The 24,521-nt window shown below is 47.7% G+C and overlaps 1 long non-coding RNA gene across 4 annotated transcripts in view; it reads right to left on the reverse strand.

Moving 5' to 3' along the window:
- LOC128111045 (uncharacterized) overlaps positions 1-21,647 on the reverse strand; it is an 80,916-nt gene extending 59,269 nt beyond the window's left edge. The window contains exons 1-4 of one of the 4 annotated variants that reach the window (XR_008218449.1): positions 21,163-21,643; positions 19,875-19,992; positions 14,889-14,980; positions 14,073-14,183 (exon numbers count right to left, since the gene is read on the reverse strand). This is a non-coding gene — a long non-coding RNA (uncharacterized LOC128111045). Of the gene's footprint in view, positions 1-14,072; positions 14,184-14,888; positions 14,981-19,874; positions 19,993-21,162 lie in introns of all 4 variants that reach the window. The other 3 variants (XR_008218446.1, XR_008218447.1, XR_008218448.1) reach the window with 3 other exon arrangements.
- Between the last annotated feature and the right edge of the window lie 2,874 nt (positions 21,648-24,521).

Consider the following 24,521-nt stretch of genomic DNA (forward strand, 5'->3'; position numbering starts at 1 on the left):
AGCTAACGTGGATATGACCGCCCCAAGTGTTCAAAAATTCCCCTAGACTCTTTGGGGAGGCATTATAAAAGACTTAACTGGATTCAGGGTGTCATGCCCTAACTCAGCTCTGCTCCAGCGTGTAGATATCTATTGGCAGCAGCTGACATCGACACCTCTTAAGAAGACACAAAGATTTTTGCTCCAACTGCTCCAGGCATTGGGATATCATGTCTCCATAAAAAAGGTTCAGCTCTGCCAAACAAAAGCTCACTCCAGGTCGGAGAACTCTCAGAGGTGCTGGGAAAGAAGCCTTCCAGATCTCTGCTCCCCAAATCAAGAAGCAGGGCGGTGGTGGCAGAGCATGCCTTTAATCCCAGCACTTGGGAAGCAGAAGCGGCAGATATCTGCCTTTGAGGCCAGCCTGATCTAGAGCAAATTCAAGGACAGCCAGAGCTACTCAGAAAAACCCTGTCTCAAACCAAAAAGCGGGGGGGAGAGAGAGAGAGAGAGAGAGAGAGAGAGAGAGAGCAGGTACCTGGGGGTGGGGAGATAATGCTTGCAGGCTCTGGATTCCTGGATTTGCTGAAATAGCCCATCCCCTTTATTCTGCCTCTGCAGGAGACCAGCCTTTGAAGTGGACTGAAGCAGAGCAGCAAAGCTTCCTGGGAACTGAAGTGGACTCTTACCTAACCAGAGCCCCAGCTTCAGCTTTACCAAATGTCCCCAAGCAGGTCCACTTCTTCATCCATGGGACTTGGGCATTGCAAAAGGCATTTGGACTCAGTCCCTGGGACCCTGGCAGAGGCCTACTGCAATCTGTCCAAGCGTCTGGCTGTAGCTGCCACAGTTATTCTAGCAAAGGAAGCCGACAGGCTCACCCTTGGCCCGGACCTGACTTTAAAGGCTCCTTATACTGCAGAAACCCTCCTCACAGGGGCAAATGGTGTCACTCAATATCAGTCTGTTGCTCAATCAGTGCCCTCTCAATTTTACTGCTATAGAATCTCAACCCTGTGACATTGACACCTGATGATGACCCCGAGGGCCCCCTCCGTGACTGTGAGAATCTGCTGGACATACCTCAGACCAGCCACCCAGGCCTCCAGGACACTCTCCTGCCGGAGAGGCCTATTGACTGAAAAAAAATTGTTGAGCAACAAAGACAATTGCTCTCCTTGAAGCAGTCTGGCTCCCAGAGGAGATTGCAAAGGGCATCGAACAACCAACACACCTGAAGCCCAAAGAGACTGAAGGGCAGACCTGGCATCCATCAGGCAGCAAAGGTGCCTGTCTTGCCCATTGCTTTTCCTGATGCCCACCTCCCTCCTCAACTCATCTACTCCCAGTAAGAAGAAAGGGCCCCTCCCGGGATGTAAAACCGGATGCAGCTGGATGGTGAATAATGACAGACTCAAGAATTATCCTCCACGAAGCCCTCAGATGTCTCTTGGTGCATCAGCTGCACCAGACTACCCATCTGTGTGCCACCAGGTTGACTGAGTTACTTTCTTCTGGGTACCAGATTCTGCATCTCCCAGAGATGCCCACCCAGGCTGCCTCTGAATGTCTCTCCCACAGTGTGAGGTCCTTTCGAGGCAGGTGTCTGTCCTTCTTCCTGAAACGTCTTGATGTTTACTTGGTCCCAGGTTGGAATGAATGAGAGGGCACCCAGGAGGGAACTGGATGGGCAACTCGAACCCTAGGATGGGCTGCAGGCTGGACCTGTTGGAGAGACTGGAGATGCTGTAAAAGAGGCTGATGAGTACTTTCCTCAGTGATGGGGTCTCTTAAATGGGCAACAAATGGATAGCCTTCCAAACTTGTTCTCAAAGGAGGGTGAATCTTGTCCTAAGAAGGGCCAGGGGTAAAATGTTAGGTAAATTTTCATAAGTTTCCAAAGTTAATATAGAGAAGGTGGACTTATAGTCTGAGTCACGTGTTTGATTTGTCCAGAACTCTGAGGTCAGCAGGCTCAGCAGAGCTTCCAGGGTACACGTAAGGCCTTATTAACCATTTGACCTATGGACTAAGGAAAGGCAGGTCCACTATCTTATCCAAATGATGGGGCAGCCTAAACCTGTGGGTGAAGACTCAGGGTGCAGTCGGGGGGAACCTCACCCTGGGACCCTGGCAGAGGCCTGCTGCAATCTGTCCAAGTGTCTGGCTGTAGCTGCCACAGTTATTCTAGCAAAGGAAGCTGACAGGCTCACCCTTGGCCAGGACCTGACTTTAAAGGCTCCTTATACTGCGGAAACCCTCCTCACAGGGGCAAATGGCCAACTGCTGTCAAGGTTGATGGGATCTCTGCCCAGATTCATCACTCCCCTGCCAAGCCTGTTCCAGACCAGGACCAGAAATGAACCGTCTCACCTGGACCAGATCCACTCAGAGTAAGACTCTCACGGATAAGCATCGTGTTTGGTTGTGAACCGCCTGCTTCCGCCTCTTGTAACACTGGTCTTACAGTTACTCTTCACTCAGAAGTGTGTTCCATTCCCACAGGAACCTGGTCTGCCTGGACCACCAGTCAACTGCTGTAGGACCTTATTTGTGGTTGTGCTTGTACTTCCCAGCATGTTGTTCAGGGATCCCCTGTGGCTGCCCCACAGCACAGGAGAGCTGGCCCTCTCCTCATCCAGTGGTGGTAGGAAAGGGGGTGGCAGGGACCGCTGCCTGAGTGCTACAACCCTGATCCGAGGAGAAATGGGTCTGCGACAGAGGAGTCATCAGATAGATGCAGACGTTAGATACCTTCAGTTCTCCTTCGGTATGCTCATGCTGGGGTAGAGTCTCTAACAAAAGTAGTCCTCCAACACCAGAGGTTTAGACTTAGTTTCATGTCCCAGGAAGGACTTTGTGTAACACTGGGAGAGGCTTGTGATTTCTATGCTAACAAATCAGGAATTATCAAAGAGACTTTACAAAATGTTAAAGATAATTTAAGTAAATAAAAGCATGAATCAAATAATTTTGGTGCTGTAAAATGTTTGATTAAAACCCATGGCTCTTCTCTGTGAGTTCGAGGCCAGCCTGGTCTCCAAAGCGAGTTCCAGGAAAAGCGCAAAGCTACACAGAGAAACCCTGTCTCGAAAAAACCAAAAAAAAAAAAAAAAAAACAAAAAAAAACAAAACCATGGCTCACAACCCTCCTCCCTGGCCTGGTCACTTCTCAGCCTTTCGTCCCTAACAGACACATTCACCTTGGGGACAATCCTGGGACTGTCCATGACCTTGACCATGGTTCAAACATGATACGTAGTATCTGGAAGATACTGCTGAGTCTTATAAAGAGAGCAGATGTTACTAGGCAACTCTCAACCCGTCACTAATGTAAGGTCCCCTAGAGCACTGATGTAATTATGATTTTGTCTTTTAAAATGCTATACCCCAGGCACCAAGGGACTTGCCAGAAGTTCGAACCAGTTCTTGGTCTGACCATTAATAAGGGACTCAAAACTTTTAATTGGCTTGATCTGTGTGGTTGTCAGTAACTATCTCTCGTGGGTCATTTCATAAGGACAAATGGTGCTAATAAATAGTTAACACAAACAGTACAAGGATGGCTCAACATACACAATCAATTTATGTGACAAATCATTGTACATAGCATCAAAATACCACAATTATCTCTATAAATACAGAAAAAGCCTCTGACAGAATCCAGCAACATTTGCTGATGAAGAGCCCCAAAGAGACTTAGGGCTGGAAGAGTCTCACCTCCGCATAAACAAAGGCTGCACACAGGAAACCCAGAACCAGATGCTCAGTGGAGGAAACCTGAAAGGATTTCTTTTAAGATCAGACACAGGTCAGGGTGTCAGCTCTCTCCATACTTCCTTTAGATACTGCTTGAATTCTTAGTAATTCAATAATAAAAAAGATCCAAATAGAAAGGCTGGAAAGATGGCTCAGTGGTTAAAAGCACTGGTTGCCCGACAGAGGACCCAAACTGTGTTCCCAGCACACATGTAGTAGCTCACAACTGTCTGTCTTCTGACCTCCACAGACACCAGGCCCATACGTGGTACACATGCATGAATGCAGGCAAACACTCATACCATACACAAGCATTTTTAAAAAGTTAAAGAGATACACAAACAGAAAAGAAAGGCAGCTACCCTCACTACTACACTACCAACACAGGTCACAAAGAGGAAAGGGAAACATCAAATTAGCCTCGTTTGTTGAAGAAGTGATCCTGTACTTAAGCCCCAAGGACTCCATCAAAAACTTGTACATCTGAAAAACGCTCAGCAAAGTAGCAGGATACAAAATCAACAAGCAAAAAAAAAAAAGTGGCTTTTCTATAAGCCAGTAACAAACTCACCCATTACATTCACAAAACCTCAAAAACTACTAATAAAATGGCTAGGAACAAACCAAACGAAGGAGACGTTATATAGCAATTCCTCTTAATTAAACATTCCACCCAGGAGAGAAGCTCCTTAAGTTTCTGCAAATAACCAAAACTCAGAATTGAAGACTCAGAAAACTCAGGAAGCTCCTGAAATATACAAGTCACAAGCCCAAAACTCAGGAAGCTCCTGAAACATACAAGTCACAAGCCCCGCCCTCCCCACATAGGCGGTGATGGCTGCTTTGAAGAGGGGCTTCCGCTGTCCAGCCTCCTGCAGATCTCTCAGGGGACTCCAATTGTGTGGCTTTTGTGAGTCATCTCTCATGCTAGGGTGGGGCCCTTCCCAGGCGCAGCTGCCTTTGAGTCATTTGGGCTCCTGTAAGTGAAACAGTTGGGTGAGACTGTCAATCCCCCTGTCTCCACTGTTCTCCAAGGATGAAATGGGTAGAGAGTGAAGAATGTTCAACCCAGGAGAAATTTATTGATTCAACTTTAAAAAGGAAAAATAAGTCATGATAGGGAAGTGATAGCTTAAATGAAACAAAAACTTTTGAGCTCTGGTAGTAAGATGTTAGCCAAGAGATGTTTCAAGTGTTACGGCCCCAAGAAGCTTCACAGCCCTGCAGGTCTGTGGCTCACACTGGACAACTCAGAAAGGTGAAAGACCAGGAAGATGGAGACATCGGCCACCTCCTCAGCCACATTCCGCAGGCTGCTGACTGCACCCCGGAGAATCAGAATCGAGAAAAGTTCAGGCGAGCACGATCCTGAGCCATCAGGGCAGCTCCTAAGCACTTCCTCAACCACGCTGAAATCGGTTTTGTGGCACAGGAAAGTAAATGCCACCCCTGTCCCTGAAGTCAGTGGCTGACTCCAGCAGCTCTGTGGACACTGGTCAGTCTCCTGTCAGTGTGTTCAGGACGGAGCAGAGCTCAGTGGGTGACAGGATTATTTTAGCTAGAAAGGGCTGGACATATTAACGATGGATTTTACTTTTCTCTATTAACCAGGAAAACACAAATCACTATTTGTCACGAGTGTGGGAGAATGACCCTGACGTTGGCGCTCCTTTGATGTGCCATTTGTAGGGTTCTAATGCTGAGTAGTGAGTGTTGGATGCAAACCTCCCACTGCTCAGGAAAACTGCAAGGGGCCAGCATAAGGGCTGCCATCCTCTCACTCAGCAATTTTAACCTCAGTAACCTGAGCATAATTAAAGTAAGACGAAACAATTTCCTTCTGTATGCATGTGTGCGAATGTTCATGTGCATGTGTGTATTGTGAGAATACAAGTGTGTGTCTGCCTTTGTGTGAGCATATATGTGGGTGCATGTGTACACACATGCATGGTGTGCACAGGTATGCAAGTGCATGCAAGTGCCCATGTGTGTGCATGCAAGATTGTGTGAGCATGTGTGTGAACTGCATGTGCATGCATGTGTTTGTGAGCATGCACATGTGAGTAGAGGTATTGGTGTGCACAGACACATACATGTGAGCATGTTTGTGTGCATTTCAGAAGCAAATGATCTGTGTGGTGCTGTTATCTTTTGTTGAGGCGCCCTCTTGTGACCGCTGAAAATGTTGGATCAGGAAATCGCTCTGGGAAGAGTTTTGCTTTTCTCTGTGAAGTATTTAGATTCTCAGTGTAGAAATAACAATCGTTACTCAGCTATGGGGGACATATGGGGGTTTCTCCCAAAACATTTAATTTGTGTCTGGAAAGCTGGTTTGGAGGTTAAGAGCACTTACTGTTCTGGCAGAAGAATGGATTTCTAATCACAGCACCCATGTTAGTCAGTGCTCCATCACCTGCAGGTCCAGCTCCAAGAGATTGATGCTCCCTCCTGACCCTGTAGGCACCTATGCATGTACACACACACACACACACACACACACACACACACACACACACACACACACACACACACACACACAAAGTTTGAGGCCAGCCCAGACAACACAAAACCCCACTTCAAAAAGTATCCATCCCTGGCTTGTGCCAGTGAGATGTTTCAGCAAAGACCCTTGCCTCACAAGCCTGACTACCTGAATTTGATCCCCAAAACTTACTCAAGGCGGAAGGGCAGCAAGGCTGGTCTCAAGGTCACACTCCTCCAGCCTTGGCTTCCTGCGGCACACCCATGCCTGGCTCCTCACATCAGAATTTAGAAAGCACTTTAAAGCGTTTAGTTTCTCTAGCTGGCTGTCGTGGTGAATGCCTTTGATTCCAGCACCCAGAAAGAAGAGGCAGGCCTACCTTTCAAGGCCAGCCTGGTCTACATATGGAGTTCCAGGCCAGCCAGCCAGTGAGACAGTGAGACCTTGTCTCAGAAAAAAAAAAAAGGAAAAGGGAAAAGAAAGACTCTTATCCTCACACATGAGTACCCAACAGCAACACATCTCATAATGTGTTTGTAAGCTGTAAGTTCATGTTTAAATGTAGCTGGAGCAGTTTATCTTTTAAAATGTCCAATTATAGATGCCACGGAGAAAACCGGCATGGCTGAGATTTTTCTTTCAGTGTTGTAATTCTTTGAATAATGAAAGTACTGCCTCTGATGGAGAACAGCTGGTTTTGAATCCAGCTTAGGGTCAGGCTGGAGACCCTCTTCCCCTCACTGACCTGCCCCACGTTGTGGGGATGGTGTAAGAGCCACAGGATTCACGGTGTGTTGAACGTTGGCTGCGGGTGTTTGATAGTCACAACGGGCTTTCCCCGGAGAATTTCTCAACTCTTGGTCCTTTAGGAGCGGCGAGCACAAACGGGAAGCCGCTGCGCGGGTAAAGTGCTGCTGTGCGAGCAAGAGGACCTGGGTTTGCACTGCCAACCACAGCAGGAGAATCGCAGGCGGGGCAGCGTGTCTGTCACTAAGGGACAGAGACCGGCAGACACAGAGCGCCTTCCTGCTTAGCCAGTTATGTCAAAATGGCAAATTCAGTGAGAGACACTGTCTCAAAAGTGATGTGGAGATGGGTAGAGGAAGGAGGACACGCCAGGTCCACCTCTGGCCTCTGCTGAGGAGAGCACTGTGCACACACACGCACGCACACACACGCACATACACACACACACACACACACACACACACACACACACACACACACAGAACATTATTCATATTGGGTTTGTTGCTGTATCATTCATCTTCTATTGTTCCTTTTATTTAATGTGTTGCCCAAATTGGTACAGAGTAAAAAGGAAGGTTTTTTTTTTTTCCCTAAAAGTCTTAAGTTCTAAAATCTATATCCACAAAATCATCAAATTCTGGAATGCATATTCCATCTTGCTTCTTTAAGTCAGTCTTGCTCTGAGAAATGACTAGTTTTGTAGTGTGCACCTATATTTCATGTAGCAGTAGAAGTCAGTCATTTCAAAGTCTCTGTCAAAGGGATTTGTGCTAATTCTCACCTAAAGACACACAGAATGCTCCAGAAGACTTCCCTTTGTAAGTCACCATTTCCTGCACATATATCCAGCTTTACACGCTCCTGGCCCACTCACTATTTGTTGAGATGCAGTTTTCCCAGTTGGCCGACTGAAAATATATAATTTCCATCTGTAAACTAGCCACTCCACCTACATGTACACATACAGGAAATAAACAACTGAATGTCAGCTGTCACCCCTCTACAGGGCTATACAGGGAGCAGTAGCCATGATAACTGCATTTTTAGACCTTTCTTGTCCTATGCACAGTGACCTAGAATAGACCCCCATTAGTGTTCCAGGGGCCCACAGCCCACTGGTCTGAAAATATCAACAACAACAAAACCTCTACAAATGTAAACAATTCCATCTTCATTACTAGTTTTTAAATTTGTATTATTTGTTTTTTAAATTTTACATGTGGGGATGTTTTGCCTGCATGCATGTCTGTGCCCCATATGTATGCCTGGTGCTCTCAGAGACCAGAAGAAAGTGTTGGATCCCTCGAACTGAAGTTCCAGGTGGTTGTGAGCTGCCACATGGGTGCTGGGAATCAAGCCTGGGTCCTCTGGAGGAGCTCCCGGCTTTCAGCTACAGAGCAGCTCCCCAGCCCCCATTTTGTTTTTGGGAGAGGGTGCATGTTCACACTTCCACATTTCCATTACAGCACATTGTACTTGGTTATTATTGTTAACCTCGGAGACTAGTGTATAAATTAAACTTCATCCAAAATGTGTCCATGAGGAAAACAGTACACAGGAGTCAATCCTCTTCGGTCTCAGGCATCCACTGGGGTCTTGGTACATTTTTCCCATGTGTGGGGACAGAGACTTGCTCTAATTTATCCTCTGTGGTTTTCTTGTTATTTTTCAGTTCTGGGTTTTGTATCCTAAATAAAACACACTATTATTTGGAGTTGATGTTTGTATTCTGTATAAACCTATTTCTATCATCAATATGTGCTATAGCTTCTGCCACATGAACATATCATACCTTGTAAGAATTGCAGAGTTGTGGGTAACTCCCTGAAGCTTAGCTGTTATATGATCAGAAGTCAGAGAATTCCCATCATGTGCTCAACAAAAGCAGCATGATATGTTTTATTTACATGTGTCCTTCCTCTGCACTGTTTAGACTGTGTGTGTGCATGTGAGAGTGGTGTGAGAGTGTGTGTGAGTATGTAGTGGTAGTGGTGGTGGTGTGTGTGTGCATGTGAGTGTGATGTGTGAATGTGTGTGTGTGTGGTGGTGGTGTGTATGTATATGCATGTGAGTGAGTGTGGTATGTGAATGTGTGTGTGAGAGTGTATGGTGGTGGTGGTGTGTGTGTGTATATTCATGTAAGTGTGGTGTGTGAATGTGTGTGTATGGTGGTAGTGGTGTGTATGTGTGTTCATGTGAGTGTGGTGGTGGTAATGGTGGTAGTGTGTGTGTTCATGTAAGTGTGGTGTGTGAATGTGTGTGTGTGTGTGTGTGTGTGTGTGTGTGGTGATGGTGGTAGTGTGTGTGTGTGTGTGTGTGTGTGTGTGTGTGTGTGTGTGTGTTCATGTGAGTGTGATGTGTCAATGTGTGTGTGGTGGTGTGTGTGTGTGTTGCTGGAAGCTCAATCCAAGGTCTTGCACATGCCAGGCAAGCACAGTACTGTGAGCTACATGCCCAGACAGTTACATTTCAAATTAAAATATATTCACTGCGTATGATCCTACCATGATGCACACCATCATTTGTTTGCTGTATTTACCAAGAATGCACGATGTCTCCGCTGGTCTCTTGCTCATCCTTGTACTTTGGTTTTAAATTCATCTACAAAGAGTTATGATGCAGGTCAACTGGATTGCATGGGGAGTCCAGGACAATAGCAAGAATCTAGAGGGGTGTTTTCTCATTGTTGGGAAAGATGAGTGATAGTCTATGACTCTCAATCTGTCTCCTGTGACTTCATCTGTCTCCTGTACACTTCAGTCTGTCTGTCTTCTGTACACTTCTCAGTCTGTCTGTCTCCTGTGTGACTCTGTCTGTCTGTCTCCTGTGTGACTCTGTCTGTCTGTCTCCTGTGTGACTCTCTGTCTGTCTCCTGTGTTTGTCTTGGGGAAGCTGAATGTCTTCAGAGGGCTCAGTCCTCAGCAATAGTCTCTGCTGTGCCCTGCGGTGGGTTGATTGTTCCTGGGATCAAAGCCATTTCAGTTTAGTCATTTTATGGGAGTTTTTTCTGTTATGTGCTGAAGAGGCCTTCCTAGAGTCCCCAAACTGGGGTCCCATGGGAAAAGCTGGGAGGTGAGGAAGGACAGAGTGAGGAGAAATTGACAGAAGAAACCCCTTAGGTCCTACAAAGGAAGGGAAACATGACTCAGATGCAGTCGAGGCTTTAACAATGGCCTGGTGCAAAAAAAAAAAAAAAATTACAATAATCAGGGAATGTTCAGCACCAGAGCTTCTGGAATTGGGAAAGATTATTTTAAATGAACAATGGAAGAGTCTGGCTCAGGTTGGCTCATGGGGCTTGGAACACTGAGATGGATAGGATCAGTATGAGTACTGTGGGATCAGAGAAACTGGGTATTAACCCACCCCACGTTGAGACAAAGGCTGCCTAACCTGAAGAAATATGTGGAAAAATCAGTTCGGGTCAGGCTGGCTCAGCTGAGCCACTAGACACTTGACTACAACCAGCTGAGGTCCCTATAACCACGGACCGGAAAACATAGAGGAGGAAGTGGGTAAGAGAGGTCCTGTCTGACGCCCACTCACTGGGCCCAGTCAGGGTGTGTTTCAGGAGAGTAAGAAAGGTTGAGGGCTGGAGGGAGGGCGCTGAAGTTAAAAGCACTTGCTGCTTCTGCAGAGGGCCCAGGTTTTCCCAACACCACACGGTGCCCACAACCACCTGTGACTCCAGTTCCAGGAGACCTGGCACCCTCCTATGCCCACGTCCCAGTAGATAACCCATACCCATAAGCATATGGACAGCACTAGTTGGACTCAGTGGGTTATTCAAAAGAGGAGAGAAGACACGAAGATGGAAAGGAGATACATCTGGGGAGTTGAAGGGAGGGAGTAAGGATGGATATAATTGATATACTGTGTATATATATAGAATTTTCAAATAATTAATGAAAAAATGAAATACCAAGAACCAAACTAACCAATAATAAATAAATAAGTAAACCCTGAATGGATGAATGGATGAACTGAATACCGCTCTCGATGTAAGAGAACAAATGGACAATGAATGCTGGTCAACGTGTTCAGCACCCTTCGCTAACAGAGAAACGCAAATTAAAACTGCTGTGAGAGCCTGCCTCACTATGGTCCAAATGGCTGCCATCAAGAAAATCAACTGGAAAGGATGTGAACGCTGAATCCTGACGCACAGGCGGTAGGAGTGTAAGCTGGTTCAGCCACGCATTGCAGAAGTCAGTGTGGTGATTTCTCAAACAAACAAAAATCCCTAAAATATTGGGGTTAGAGAGACATCTTAGCAGTTAAGAGCAGGGGACCCCAGCAGTTAAGAGCAGCTCCCAGAACCCGCATGGTGACTCAGAGCCATCTGTATGGGATCTACCGCCCTCTTTTGGCCACAGCAGGCACTGCATGCATGTGGTGCTTTGAGACAGGCAGGCAGAACACCTATACCCATGAATTAAAAAAAAAAAAAAAGACTTAAAAAAAATTAACTCAAACTAGAACTACTGTATGACCCAGCTGGGCCACTCCCAGATAGACCAAAGAACTCTTAAGTCCGCACAGTGCAGAGACGCCTATACATCTGTGTTTATGGTTGCACAAGTCGTAAGAGCCAGGAAGTGAAACCAGCCCAGATGTCTATCAGCACATGAATGGATACAGAGAATGTGGCACATGTTCATATGGGGACCTTATATTCAGCTGTAGAGAAAACTAAGTCATGGCATTTGCGGGAATACGAATGGGATTGGAGATCGCTATGTGAGGAGAAATGAATCAGTCAGACAAATGCCGTGCTTTCTCTCAAGTAGAATCTAGACTAAAATGAGAGAGAGAGAGAGAGAGAGAGAGAGAGAGAGAGAGAGAGAGAGAGAGAGAGAGGGAGGGAGGGAGGGAGGGAAGGAGGGAGGGGGGAAGGGGGAGGGGGAGGGGAGAGAGGAGAGTAAGGGAGTACCTGTGAAGGCAGAAGGGGGAGTGTGAGAGGACAGTGGGGGAGGGGACAGATTAAGGACTAAGCATGATGACACCAATTCTGTAATGAACCCCCTTTGCATGGTAACTTAAAAAATAATAAAGAGCAACAATCTCAAACCCTCATCAGTCAAGTCCCACTTTCTCCCTGCCAATTAGCCAAGGGCTGAAGAGTGCTTCCCGGGTGTGTATCTGTTTTTATATGATGCTGACAGCCCTGCCAGAGGAAGCATAAATTAATAACATTCTAGAAAAACAAAATTTTGATATCAAGGGTTTAAAATATTCATGTTCTTTAAGCCTCTAACTTCGTGTAAATTTAAACACTGGCAACAGCCCATGTGTGTGAAATAAGGAGTCAGGTTTCACAGAGTGCTACACACACTGCAGCCCATTAGAATCGTGCTTACAAAGTGTCCTAGTTAGGTTTACTACTGCTGTGATGAAACACCATGACCCAAGCAACTTGGGGAACAAAGGGCTTATGTGGCTCACACTTCCACACCACAGTCCATCACTGAAAGAAGCCAGGGCAGGAACTCAAACAGGGCAGGCACCTGGAGGCAGGAGCTGATGCAGAGGTCATGGAGGAGTGCTGCTTACTGGTTTGCTCCCCATGGCTTGTTCAGCCTGCTTCCTGATAGACCCCAGGACCACCATCCCAGGGATGGAATCACCAACAAAGGCCTGGGCCCTTCTCCGTCAACCACTAATTATGAAAATGCCCTACAGCTGGATCGTATGGATTTCAATTTTCTCAACTGAAGTTTTCTCCTTTCAGATGACTCCACCTTGAGTCATTTGACATAAGACTAGCCAGCACGCAGGGTGATCTGTGCATGTAAGGAAGTGGCCTTGGGAGGTGCCACCTGGGTAACTGCTCCCGTCAGCATGAGGTGAAGTTGCAGGAGGATGATTCCTTGGATGGGAATGGCCGTGCGTGTCCCTCTGCTGTTTATGTGAGCCTTTTCAACAGTCACATCATCATCCCCAGGCTTAGGTGAGGAAGCTGGCCACTACCACCCAGGACAGAAACACTGTTACCGTCACACTTTCAGACTTCAAATTCTTTTTCTCTTTTATATCAGAAAATATACCTCCAGTTCACACTCCAGGTTTATTTATTATCTTATGTGTATGAGTATTTTGCCTGTAGGCATCTATGTTCACCACGTGCGTGCCTGGGGCCTACAAAGGTCAGAAAAGGGCGTCAGATCCCCCAGGACTGGAGTTACAGGCAGTTGTGAGCTACAATGTGGGTGCTCAGGAAGAGCAGCCAATGTTCTTAAGTACTGAGTCATCTCTCCAGCTCCAGTTCACACTCTAAATGTCCTTGCTGTGCCTGGGAGGCCACTGCCTGGCTTGACCAGTACAAGAACAGGTTTACCCCCTAGAATGGTATACAGATATTTACTCAGAATTCACAGGATGTATTAGTCAGGGTTCCTATTGTGAAAAAAACACTGTGATCAAAAAAAACTTGGGGAGGAAAGGGTGTGTTTTGCTTACACTTCCACATCATAGTCCAACATCAAAAGAAGTCAGAACAGGAACTCAAGGCAGGAACCTGGAAGCAGGAACTGAAGCAGAAGCCATGAAGGAGCTCCGATTACTGCTCACAGACCAGCACTTGCTCAGTCTGCTTTCTTACATCATCCAGGACCACCAGCTCAGGGGTGATAATGCCCACAGTGGGATAGGCCCTCCCCTATCAAATTTTAATCAATAAAATGACCTCCAGACTTTCCCATAGGCCAACCCAGTGGGAGCATTTTCTCAATGGAGGTTCCCTCCTCTCAAATGACTCTAGCTTGTGTTAAGTTGACAAAAACGCTAACTAAGGGCACAGGACCACAGCAGGAGTGGTGTGTAGAAACAGCATGTCTTCTCTGCTAGAAATCACTCCACCATTTAGAGATTAATAAGGAAAAACTCTTTAATACTAGCGCATGACTGACTCTGCACCAGGGAACCAGCCCCCAACAGAAATTCCATTGGCGTATAAAGTTTCACAGCCCCAGATTACAATTTTAAGCCATTAAAAATGTTTCATAGGGGCAGAAATGTCAAGGTTTGGTTACTTGGACAAATTGGAAGATTTATGATTTGAGAATAGTGTGGTAGTTATCAGGGAACAGACAGGGTACTTTACCAGGCAGCCGTTAACCAAGGCTGTGCTTCCTGCCTCGCAGAACGATCCTCTTCCCGATGAGAGAACCAGGGGCACTCCTCTAGCTAACTTCTTTGTGTGACTTCATAGTTCCTAAGCAAATTTAGTACATCCTTTATTACATCAATGTATTATTCTCAGCTGTTTTTTTATATCTGTGAGATTATTAACCGGCATTGGCACAGAGCTATAATTAGGCTAAGTCTGTATAGTGCTTGCCACAGAGGCATGGAGACCTGAGTTTGATCCCTGCCACATCAGAAAAGTTGGGCATGGCTGCACACACCTGTAATCCCAACCGTGAAAGGGAGAGACAAGCAGATCCCTGGAGCCCATTGGCCAGCCAGCCTCGTCAACCAGAGAGCTCTAGATCAGTGAGAGACCCTGTCTCAAAAAATAAGGTGGAGGAGCTGGAGAGATAGCTCAGCTGCTGAGAAGAATACTGATTGCTCTTGCAGAGGACCCATCTGTAACTCCAGTTCCAGGGGATACAATACCCACTTCTGACCTCCGTGGACACCAGGCATGCAAGTAGTACACATACATACATGTAGGCAAAACAGTCACACATAAAATAAAAATGAGTAAATATAATAACAAACAAACAAATAATAAATAAATAAAAAGGTAGTGAGCAATTGAGGAAGACACTCAGCATCTACCTTGGGCCTCCCTATACACATGCATACAAATCCATAGGTACACACATGAATATATAAAAGTACTTATATGCACACATGCACACACACCCATAGGCGCACACATGAACGTGTGTGTACAAATACGTATAATAAATACCCTTGTTGTTCTCCTTGAAGTCACCGGGAAAAGGATGGCTCAGCATTGCAACCTTGGGCAGGGCACTTCAGGCTCTGCCTCTGCTTCCTCATCTGTGAAGAGGGAATACAGATGTTGAGATGTGATGAACTATGCAAACCGATTATACCTCGTGTCTTGGCCACAGTACTCCCAGCAATGACAGCCTATCACTGACCCTGGTTTCGATTTTGGGGAGCACAGAACATGAGATGGACACAATGCAGACACACTGGGGAGAGGCGCACAGTGCTATGCAGTGTCCCCAGCACAGAGCACTGTGGGTCACGGAACACAGGTGAGCAGCAGCCGGCACCTCACTGAAGAGGCTCCTCGCAGATTAGTCTCCCGGCAGAGAGCAAACTTGCAATAAGTTTGCAGGTGAGCAAGAGAAAAACCAGTGTCTCCAGGAGAGAGATGTGGGGTAGGCAGGTGAGCAAAGCCAAGCCCCTTTGCCCTGCCGGGAGGACAAGTTCGCTCTCTAGCGATACACAGCAGCTCACTCACAATTCACAGGACCTCTGCGGCGGTGGGATTATTAATGACCCCCTTCACCCAGTGTAATTAGGCAAACTGCTGGTGCTTTCTCCAAGTAAATATTTTGACTTCTTGCTTCCTCTCTGTCACAATAAAATTCTAATCTAAGCTCCTTCTCATGGGGAAGCTGCGCCTGAGAGGAAGCTCCTGGGAGCATGGCTCTTCTTAGCCAGCAGATCGATTCCACCGCCCCGCCTTGGTCTTCTCCCCTGGCAGGGCCTGAGACAGTCCTCCCATGCCAGTGAGCTGTGTCCTCAGGCCTCTGATGAAAAGGGTCAACGTGGTCCAGACAGAGCTGCCATACACAGGCCCCGTGAGCTGAGCCGTCATCATCCTCTGCCATGGTCTCCTAGAAGCCACTGGACCAGCTCTACCAGCGAGGCATCTCCACGGTGCCTCAGTGACTCAGGAGGTCACATTCCCTTTGCCTCCTGCTAAAGATAGCTCGGATTCCAGCTCCCTTCTTCCATGTAGGGCTCCTTCCACCGATCCCAGGGTCTCAGAAAGTGACCAGCTTCTCTGAGCATCAGGAAAGGGTCCCTGAGGCATCTTTCCTGGGGAGTAAGCAGCTACTCTCTTATAAAGGGATGCACAGCACCTGGGAAGCACCCAGACTTTGCCTTGTGCACATAGATGTAACAGCAAAGAGCTCATATTTTCTAGAAAAACCCCAGGATTAAATCTGAGCAGCCGAAGAAAACTTAAGCAGGTTAGCTGGCAGAGTGGGTCCCTAGAGACCCATGTCTGTGCTCTCTGCTCTCACTTTCCAGATGGTTTCAGTCTCATAAGCCTATACACAGAGGCCACCAAGGCATGTGCAGGTCTGTATGACAAGTCCTGGGCCTCCATTAACCAGCTTCCCTGTGGCACCCCAGCACCCACCACACAGATTCTCAGGTCACCAGTGAAGCCCCTGTAGACACTCTAACCCCAACCTGTGAGTCTCCTGATTGTCCCAACAAGCTGAATTGTCAGGAACATTGTGGGAAGCTGGAGCAAGTGCAGATGTCAGATGTCCATGGCACCCCACAGAGGTCCTCAAGGCACTTGGAGTTAGAAAGTGGTCCCCGTGTCCAGAACTGGGGTAACTCTGAAGAACAACTCAGTCCATGGTGCCCAGGACCAGGTGGAATTCTGACCCTGGGAAAGTAATTAGGGCACACACACTGCCTGGCCCATGTGGGCAACAATCTAGCAGGAGAGGGTTGGGGAGGTTATGGGGCCTTGGTGTTAACATGGAAGACAGAACTGTAAGAGTCCTTGCAGTGAGAGAGCTCAGACCCCAGAGCAGAGAGCATGCGGTGCTTGCCAAAGACTCCCTCCTCCCACTGAGCATCCTGAACAAAAGCCTGCATCCATTCCGCTTTTCAAACTCTCTACCGCTTAGTATTTTCCAGTCATCCATGGGCCCAGGGCTTTTGTAGAATGCAGCCAGAGATGGTTACCTTTTTAGTGACCATGCCCTGGCACGTCACAACTATACCAGGTTCTAGGGATGGCAGAGTGCTGGGCAGTGCTCAAGTGTGCCTGTGTGGCCTGAGGCCAATTCTCAGAGAGACTCAAACCTTCACTGGGTACAATGACAATCTGTGGACATAGTCATTGAGATTCTAAACATGAATTTTATCGAATCTTTTGATTGTTGCAAGTTTAGTGATTTTTTTTCCCCTGCCACGTGAAGATGATGCTGAGTTGGCTGGAATTAAAACATGCTTTGGGGGTTGGGAGATGCTAGGCAGGCATGGGGACCTAAGTTAGGATCCTCAGCACCACTTAAAAGGTCAGGCAGGGCTGTACACACCTGCTGTCCCAGTGCTTGGGGCAGATGTAGGAAGGTTCTTTTTTTTGGTTTTTCGAGACGGTTTCTCTGTGTAGCTTTGCGCCTTTCCTGGAACTCACTTGGTAGTCCAGGCTGGCCTCGAACTCACAGAGATCCGCCTGGCTCTGCCTCCCGAGTGCTGGGATTAAAGGCGTGCGCCACCACCGCCCGGCGTAGGAAGGTTCTTAAGGTTTGCTTGCCAGCCAGCCTAGCCAGCTAGTAAAGTCTGGGCTCAGTAAGAGCCTGTCCTGCCTAGTTTTTTGTCAACTTGATACCAGATAGAGTCATCTAATACGAAGGGACCTCAGCTGAAAAAATGTTTCCGTAAGATTGGAGACAGGCATCTCGTAGGGCATTTTCTTAGTTAGTGATTGGTGTGAGAGGGCCCCACTCACTGAGGGTGGTGCCATCCCTGGGGAGACCAGGTTGAGTTATCTATGAAGAACAAGCCAGTAAGCAGATCTCCTCTGTGGTCTCTCCTGCAATTCCCGCCTCCAGGTTCCGTCGTCAAGTTCCTTCCCTGACGTCCCTGGATAATGGGCCACGAACTGTAAGATGAAACAAATTCTTTCTCCCTAAGGTCAAGGTGTTTTATCCTAGCAATAGAAAAGTAACTAAGATGGAGACCCTGCCTCAAAAAACGAAGGGAAGACTGGGGAGACTGGTGCAGTGGGTAAGGTACCTGCTGTGTAAGCATGAGGATCTGGGTTCAGATCCCCAGACCCCACAGAAAAGCAGAGCAAGGTGGCACATGCTTATAATCCCAGTGCTGAGAAACAGGATCCTGGGGACTCACTGACGAGCCATTCTAGCTGAAACAACAAGCCCCGAGTTAAGGGAGAGACTGTTAGTCTCAAAATACAAGGTGTAAAGTGATAAAGGAAAATACTTGGTTAACCTCTGCTGTGGATATCATTCTGTATAAATAAAACACTAATTGGCCAGTGGCCAGGCAGGAAGTATAGGTGGGACAAGGAGAGAGGAGAGTTCCGGGAAGCGGAAGGCTGAGAGAGACACTGCCAGCCACGGCCATGACAAGCAGCATGTGAAGACACCGGTAAGCTACGAGCCACATGGCAAGGTATAGATTTATAGAAATGGATTAATTTAAGATATAAGAACAGTTAGCAAGAAGCCTGCCACGGCCACACAGTTTATAAGCAATATAAGTCTCTGTGTTTACTTGGTTGGGTCTGAGCAGCTGAGGGACTGGCGGGTGACAGAGATTTGTCCTGACTGTGGGCCAGGCTGGAAAACTCTAGCTACAAACCTCTGATCTCCAAGTGAGCACACCTGCACACATATGCTTACAACACACACATAGACACACACACACACACACACACACACACACACCATGCTTTGACTTAAGGAGAGAAAAGGAAAGTGTCATCCTATTCTTTTCCCTGAGATGTCCCCAGCCATGGAGACATTTCAGGAGTCCCATTCTTCATGGCGATCGGTTCTACGTTCTCTGGTCCATTTGCAATGTCATGAACCTGTTTCCCTAAGCATGGATCCAGGTCGGCTCACAACCCCAAGAGCAGACAGAAGGACCCGTAAAGAAGATGCTGAGAAAGGCCCTAAGTCACAGCTGCTTCATGATTACTCACTGTTGATTACAAGGAGACCTCAGGGATGCTGACGTCATGGCCGTTCTGTTCATCGTGTTCAGGGGGAAGTGCAGCCTCACTATGAGAAAACTGTTCCCCCTCAAGCAAGAGTACTGTAATCTGTTAACTGTTCATTTTCATGACAGGTAAACTGAGACGGAGGAGCAGAGTGTCAGCAGCAGTGAAAACATGGCTCTGGGCTGTTGAACAGTGTTCTAAGTGCTGCATTTAACTCACAGCTGGCTACAGGTTGTTTTGTGCAACCTGTGTTGGGGCAAGCCACAGCACCAGGAAGGGCAGGGCCAGATTACCCCTCCAGTCCAACTCGGTAAGATCAAACAAAAAAGCAGTACAGCCCTTGCAAGAGAACACCGGCTGGTCTTGCTGTAGCTTCACAGCTTGGGCACTCCTGTAGGGCCTTTCCTTGACAGTGAAATGGTCCACCCATTGGGTGTGAGGAGGCATACCTGTGACCCCAGCACTTGGGAGGCTGAGGTATAAAGATTGCAAGTTCCAGAATAGCCTGGGCTACAGAACAACAAATCCACCAACTCCCCACACCCTCTAGGAGTCCAGTGGCTCAGAGATGCTGAAAGAGTATCCTGCAGCAAAATAATTCTGCCTTCACTCGATGCTCACTTCATAAATGCCACCAACGCGGTCCACCAAGCCAGGGACGCAGCAGCCACCCCAGCTCCCCATTTGGAAAGCTTATTTTCTAGCCTCTGTACAAGCTGCACATGGTCGATTTGGCCATGCATACACAAGCACTGTCCAGTGCAGTGGCCTTCGCCCACCCTCCTGAGTTTCCTTCCTGCGTCTAGTACAGGATGCGCCCACAGCCCTCTCCACTCTCAGCAATGTCTCCACTGTCCAGAGCATCTGGTGAGTGGACACACACAACAACTAATAATGTCTGAATACCATGATGATCTGGTCCCCACAGGCTGCGTTTTGATAACAGAATCAGCCCCTTGAATGATGCTTTGTTTATCTTACCACGAGCAGCACATATCCACTACAGCCAAGTGTTCTTCACCCTCCCAGGGAGGCTGGTACAGGTCCTGGTGGCTTCTGCTTGTGTGTGTATTTTCTTCAACATTTTCATGAAAAGAAACTATAAAACCATTTTTTTTTAAAGAATATCATTTTCCTACAGGCCCTGTCGGTGTTAGATGTTCCAGAACAGAACACGTGCAAGTTAATCTAACACCTCGCACTGTCAGCCTGTCTATCTGCTGGGATGTGAGCTGCCCACTGCCTGGTGGGTCTTCCACTGCACAGCCTCCGTCACGCATAGGGAAGCCGTGTGAGTGTACATACCAGAAGAACGAAGGGAGCTGGCTCATATCCTTACCCAGGAAGGGGAATCACCCCCCTGCAGCCCCATCCCCTGCAGCCCCATCCCCCTGCAGCCCCATCCCCCTGCAGCCTCATCCCCCTGTAGCCCCAGCCCCCTGCAGCCCCATCCCCCTGCAGAAGCATCCCCCCTGCAGCACCATCCCCCTGCAGCCCCATCCCCCTGAAGCCCCATCCCCTACAGCACCATCCCCCCTGCAGCCCCGTCCCCTGCAGCACCATGCTTTGGGTACCAGGGATGTGGCCCTGGTCATCTGACTAATAAACTCAGTTCTCTGGACCCAAGCTCAAGAGAGAAGGTCGGGCCCTCAGGGCCTCTCCCTCTCTGTTTTGTTGTCTTTCACATTGGAAGGCATATGGGACCCTGAGTGTAAGCTAAGACCCAATACTCTAAATCTAAAACCAAAACCTCCATATCACTGACAAGAAAGAGGAGAGAGGGGGAGACAGAGACAGAGAGAGAGACAGACAGACAGACAGAAAGAGAGAGACAGAGAGAGAGAGAGACAGACACAGAGAGAGAGACACAGAGAGAGACAGAGACAGAGAGACAGACAGAGAGAGAGAGACAGACAGACAGAGAGAGACAGAGAGAGAGACAGTTAGAGAGAAAGAGAGAGACAGAGACAGAGAGAGACAGACAGACAGAGAGAGACACAGAGAGAGAGACAGAGAGAGAGACAGAGACAGAGAGAGACACAGAGAGAGAGACAGACAGAGAGAGAGAGAGAGAAGGAGAGACAGAGACAGAGATAGAGACAGAGACGGGGCGGGGGGACTTCAAACAAATGTACACTATTCTATTCTGGGAGAGACTGGGAGGCCGTTCCACTGATCCATTACTTAGGACCCTGCATCGGGTCCGTGCACTGACCCGGCTGCTGTTCAATAAACACTCCCAGATGGGGGCAACAAATGCAATTCTCACCTCAAGTGCTTTCTCTTCATTCTAGCATGAAGACTCGGCCTCTGAAATAAAGTTCTTTCTCTCCGCTGCTTCCTCCTCCTGATGGCTGTGAGCCTGGGGTGCTGAGAGGGCCTGCTGTGAGGCAGGCAGTAACCAGCACTCCCCGGCTCTGCCTGTGCTGGCCCGGCACCTTTCCAGCAAATTGGCTTGTTGTTTTTCAAGCTCTGCGGGTCTCCAAGCCAGTGAGTCTCACTTGCTTCCCTCCTAAGGCAGAGCCTGTCTGTGCCTGAATCTCCCAGGCTCTGGTCAGGCTCTGAGTTACAGACCCAAGCACAGCTGTCCTGGCTCCCTAGGCACCAGGATGAGACCTGGAGGTGATGCGTGTAGTACGGCCTGTATCCATGGCCCCCCTGTTCTGAGCTTCAGTGGAGTGGGCTGCAGAAAGAGCTATTTTCAGTCTCTTGAGTGTCCCCAAATCTCTGTGTTCACCCCGTCTGTGGTTCTTTTCTTCACTGGTGTAAACTCACTGTGTAAAGCACAGATTTCAGAATAACATTTCCTTTTCCTACATAACATCCTTAGGCAAGTCTATCAAGCTCTTTGACATGTTGACCCTATGACCTTCTCATGTTCCCTTCCTCTACCCGAATGGTCCCCTATGGTGATATTTTATTTGTATTAAAATGTTATTTGTATGTTAATAAATAAAGTTGCCCAGGGTCAGAGCTATTAGCAAGCCATAGGAAAGCAGGGCAGTGGTGGCGTACGCTTGTAATCCCAGCACTTGGTAGGCAGAGCTAGGTAAGTCTCTGTGTTCAGGGATACAGCCATTATTGGATACACATGCCTTTAATCTCAATACCAATCATGGAAAACCTGGAGGTCTATACAGACAGGCCGTGACAAGGCGGTCATGTGGTTGGGTTTACAACCAATGAGAAGGCAGAACAGAAACTCTATATAAAGACTTTAACACAGGAAGTAGCTCTCTTTCTGAGAGGTAGGACCACCGCAGGAGGAAGGGTAAGGTTTTAGCTCTTAGCTCTGACCTCTTGGCTTTCTTCTTTGCATTGGTTCTGTGTTTCTTATTTAATAAGAAGGTTGGTTACATCTACAGTCCCCCTTCTACCTCCATGGTGTGTGTGTGTGTGTGTGTGTGTGTGTGTGTGTGTGTAAAATCTAGATCCCATGTGTGAGAAAAAAGTGTGATATTTGTCTTTCTGAGTCTGGCTTTCCGTTTAGCAAGATAATCTCCAGTCCTACCCATTTTCTTGCAAATGATACAATCCTTTATGGTTGAATATAACTTCTCACTGTATTTTCTTTTATATATGCACGTGCTCATATACATGTAGGGTATGAGTGCATGCAGAGGTTGACTCTGAGCTTCTTCCTCAGCCACTCTACTTTTTTTGGAAATAGGGTTTCTCACTCACCCTGGAGTTCATTGATTCTGCTAAGCTCGCCAGCCAACGGGCATTAGGGATCTGCTTATGTCTACCCTAGATCTGGATTTACAGACACACTCCACCACAGTCCCCTTGTATGTAGGTGCTGAGATCTGTGCTCGGTCCTCATGCTTGCATCATGAACATTTTACCAGTGGAGCAATCTCTCCAGCCCCAGGACCACATTTTCTTCATCCATTCATCTGCTGATGGACAGCTAAACTGAGCCCATGACTTGGCAGGTATGGGCATCACCGTACAGGCATCTCTAGTCTATGCTGACATATATTCCTTTGGTATATAGTCTCATGAACGGTACAGCTGTATCATACGAAGTTCTGGCTTTGGTTTTGCATTCCTACCAGCTGTGGATTAGGGTGTCCTTCCCATCCTTGCCAGCATTTGCTGCTGTGGTGGTGATGACCATCCTGGTCACTGTGTTCAGTTCACTTGTGTTTCCCCAGGGGTACCGGTCCTGTGAACATTTGTTTTTTTCACATATTTATTGGCCATTTGTACTTATTTTGGGAATCATCTATTCAATTCATTTGCCCACTTATTGACTGGATAATTTGGAGAAGAAAATTTGGTGTTTAATTTTTTTAAGGTCTCTATATAGTCTGGATATTTAATGCTTGGTCACATGAATAATTGAAAAGGCTTTTGTGGTGGTATTGTGTTCCTCAAAATATTGTGTACCCTAATAAATTTATCTGGGGTCAGATAACAGAAAAGACACTAGATACTTAGGCTAGAAAACGTTGGCACTCACGCCTTTAATCCTAGCATTCCAGAGACAGAAATCCTTCTGGATCTCTGTGAGTTCATGGCCACACTGGAAACAGCCAGGCATGGTGACTCACACCTTTAATCCCAGAAAGCGAGCCTTTAATCCCAGGGAGTGATGGTAGAAAGCAGAAAGGTATATAAGGCGTGAAGACCAGGAACTAGAAGCATTTGGCTGGTTAAGCTTTTAGGTTTTGAGCAGCAGTTCAGCTGAGAGCCATTCAGATATGAGGACACAGAAGCTTCCAGTCTGAGGAAACAGGACCAGCTGAGGATCCGGCCAGGTGAGGTTAGCTGTAGCTTGTTCTGGTTCTCTGATCTTCCAATTCACCCCAATACCTGGCTCAGGTTTGATTTTATTAATAAGACTCTTTAAGATTCCTGCTACAGGCTTTCTTTTTTAAGGTTTGTTTAATAAATAATTTATGTGTAAGTGTTCAGGTGTTTTACCTGCACATCTGTCTGTGCACCACCTGTGAGTGCCCAGCGCCTGTGTGTGTGGGGGGGGGGGGCAGAAGTGGGCACTGAATCCCCCTAGAACTGGAGTTACAGACAGTTGGGAGCTGCTGTGTGGGTGCTGGGAACCAAGAGCAGGTCCTCTGCAAGAGCAGCCAGTGCTCCTAACTGCTAAGCCATCCCTCCAGCTCCTCTTTTCAGTGTTTATGTTCTCCCCCCCCCTCTCACTCTCCCTCCCTCTCTTTCTCTCTGTCTCTCTCCCTCCCTCCCTCTCTCTCTCTCTCTGTCTCTCTCTCCCTCTCCCTCTCTCTCCCTCCCTCTCTCTCCCTCTCTCTGTCTCTCTCTCTCTCTGTCTCTCTCTCTCTGTCTCTCTCTCTCTCCCTCTCCCTCTCTCTCCCTCTCTGTCTCTCTCTCCCTCTCTGTCTCTCTCTCCCTCTCTATCCCCCCCCTCTCTGTCTCTCTCATAGATTCCAGAGGTTGACTTTAGTGTCTTCCTCAGTGACTTACTTTGGAGACGGGGTCTCTCCCTGATCCTGGAGCTCACTGTCTCAGTACCCTGGCTGGCCAGCGAGCCCCTGGGATCCACCTGTTTCCACCCCAGCACTGGCATTTGTCTCAGCGCCACACCCAGCATCTGTGTGTAGGTGCCAGGGACCTGAACTTAAGAACACACGTTGTGCAGCGAGCATT

This window comes from Peromyscus californicus, unplaced genomic scaffold (genome assembly GCF_007827085.1).
Source record: "Peromyscus californicus insignis strain IS unplaced genomic scaffold, ASM782708v3 Scaffold_15__1_contigs__length_86483966, whole genome shotgun sequence".
NCBI classification, from domain to species: domain Eukaryota; kingdom Metazoa; phylum Chordata; class Mammalia; order Rodentia; family Cricetidae; genus Peromyscus; species Peromyscus californicus.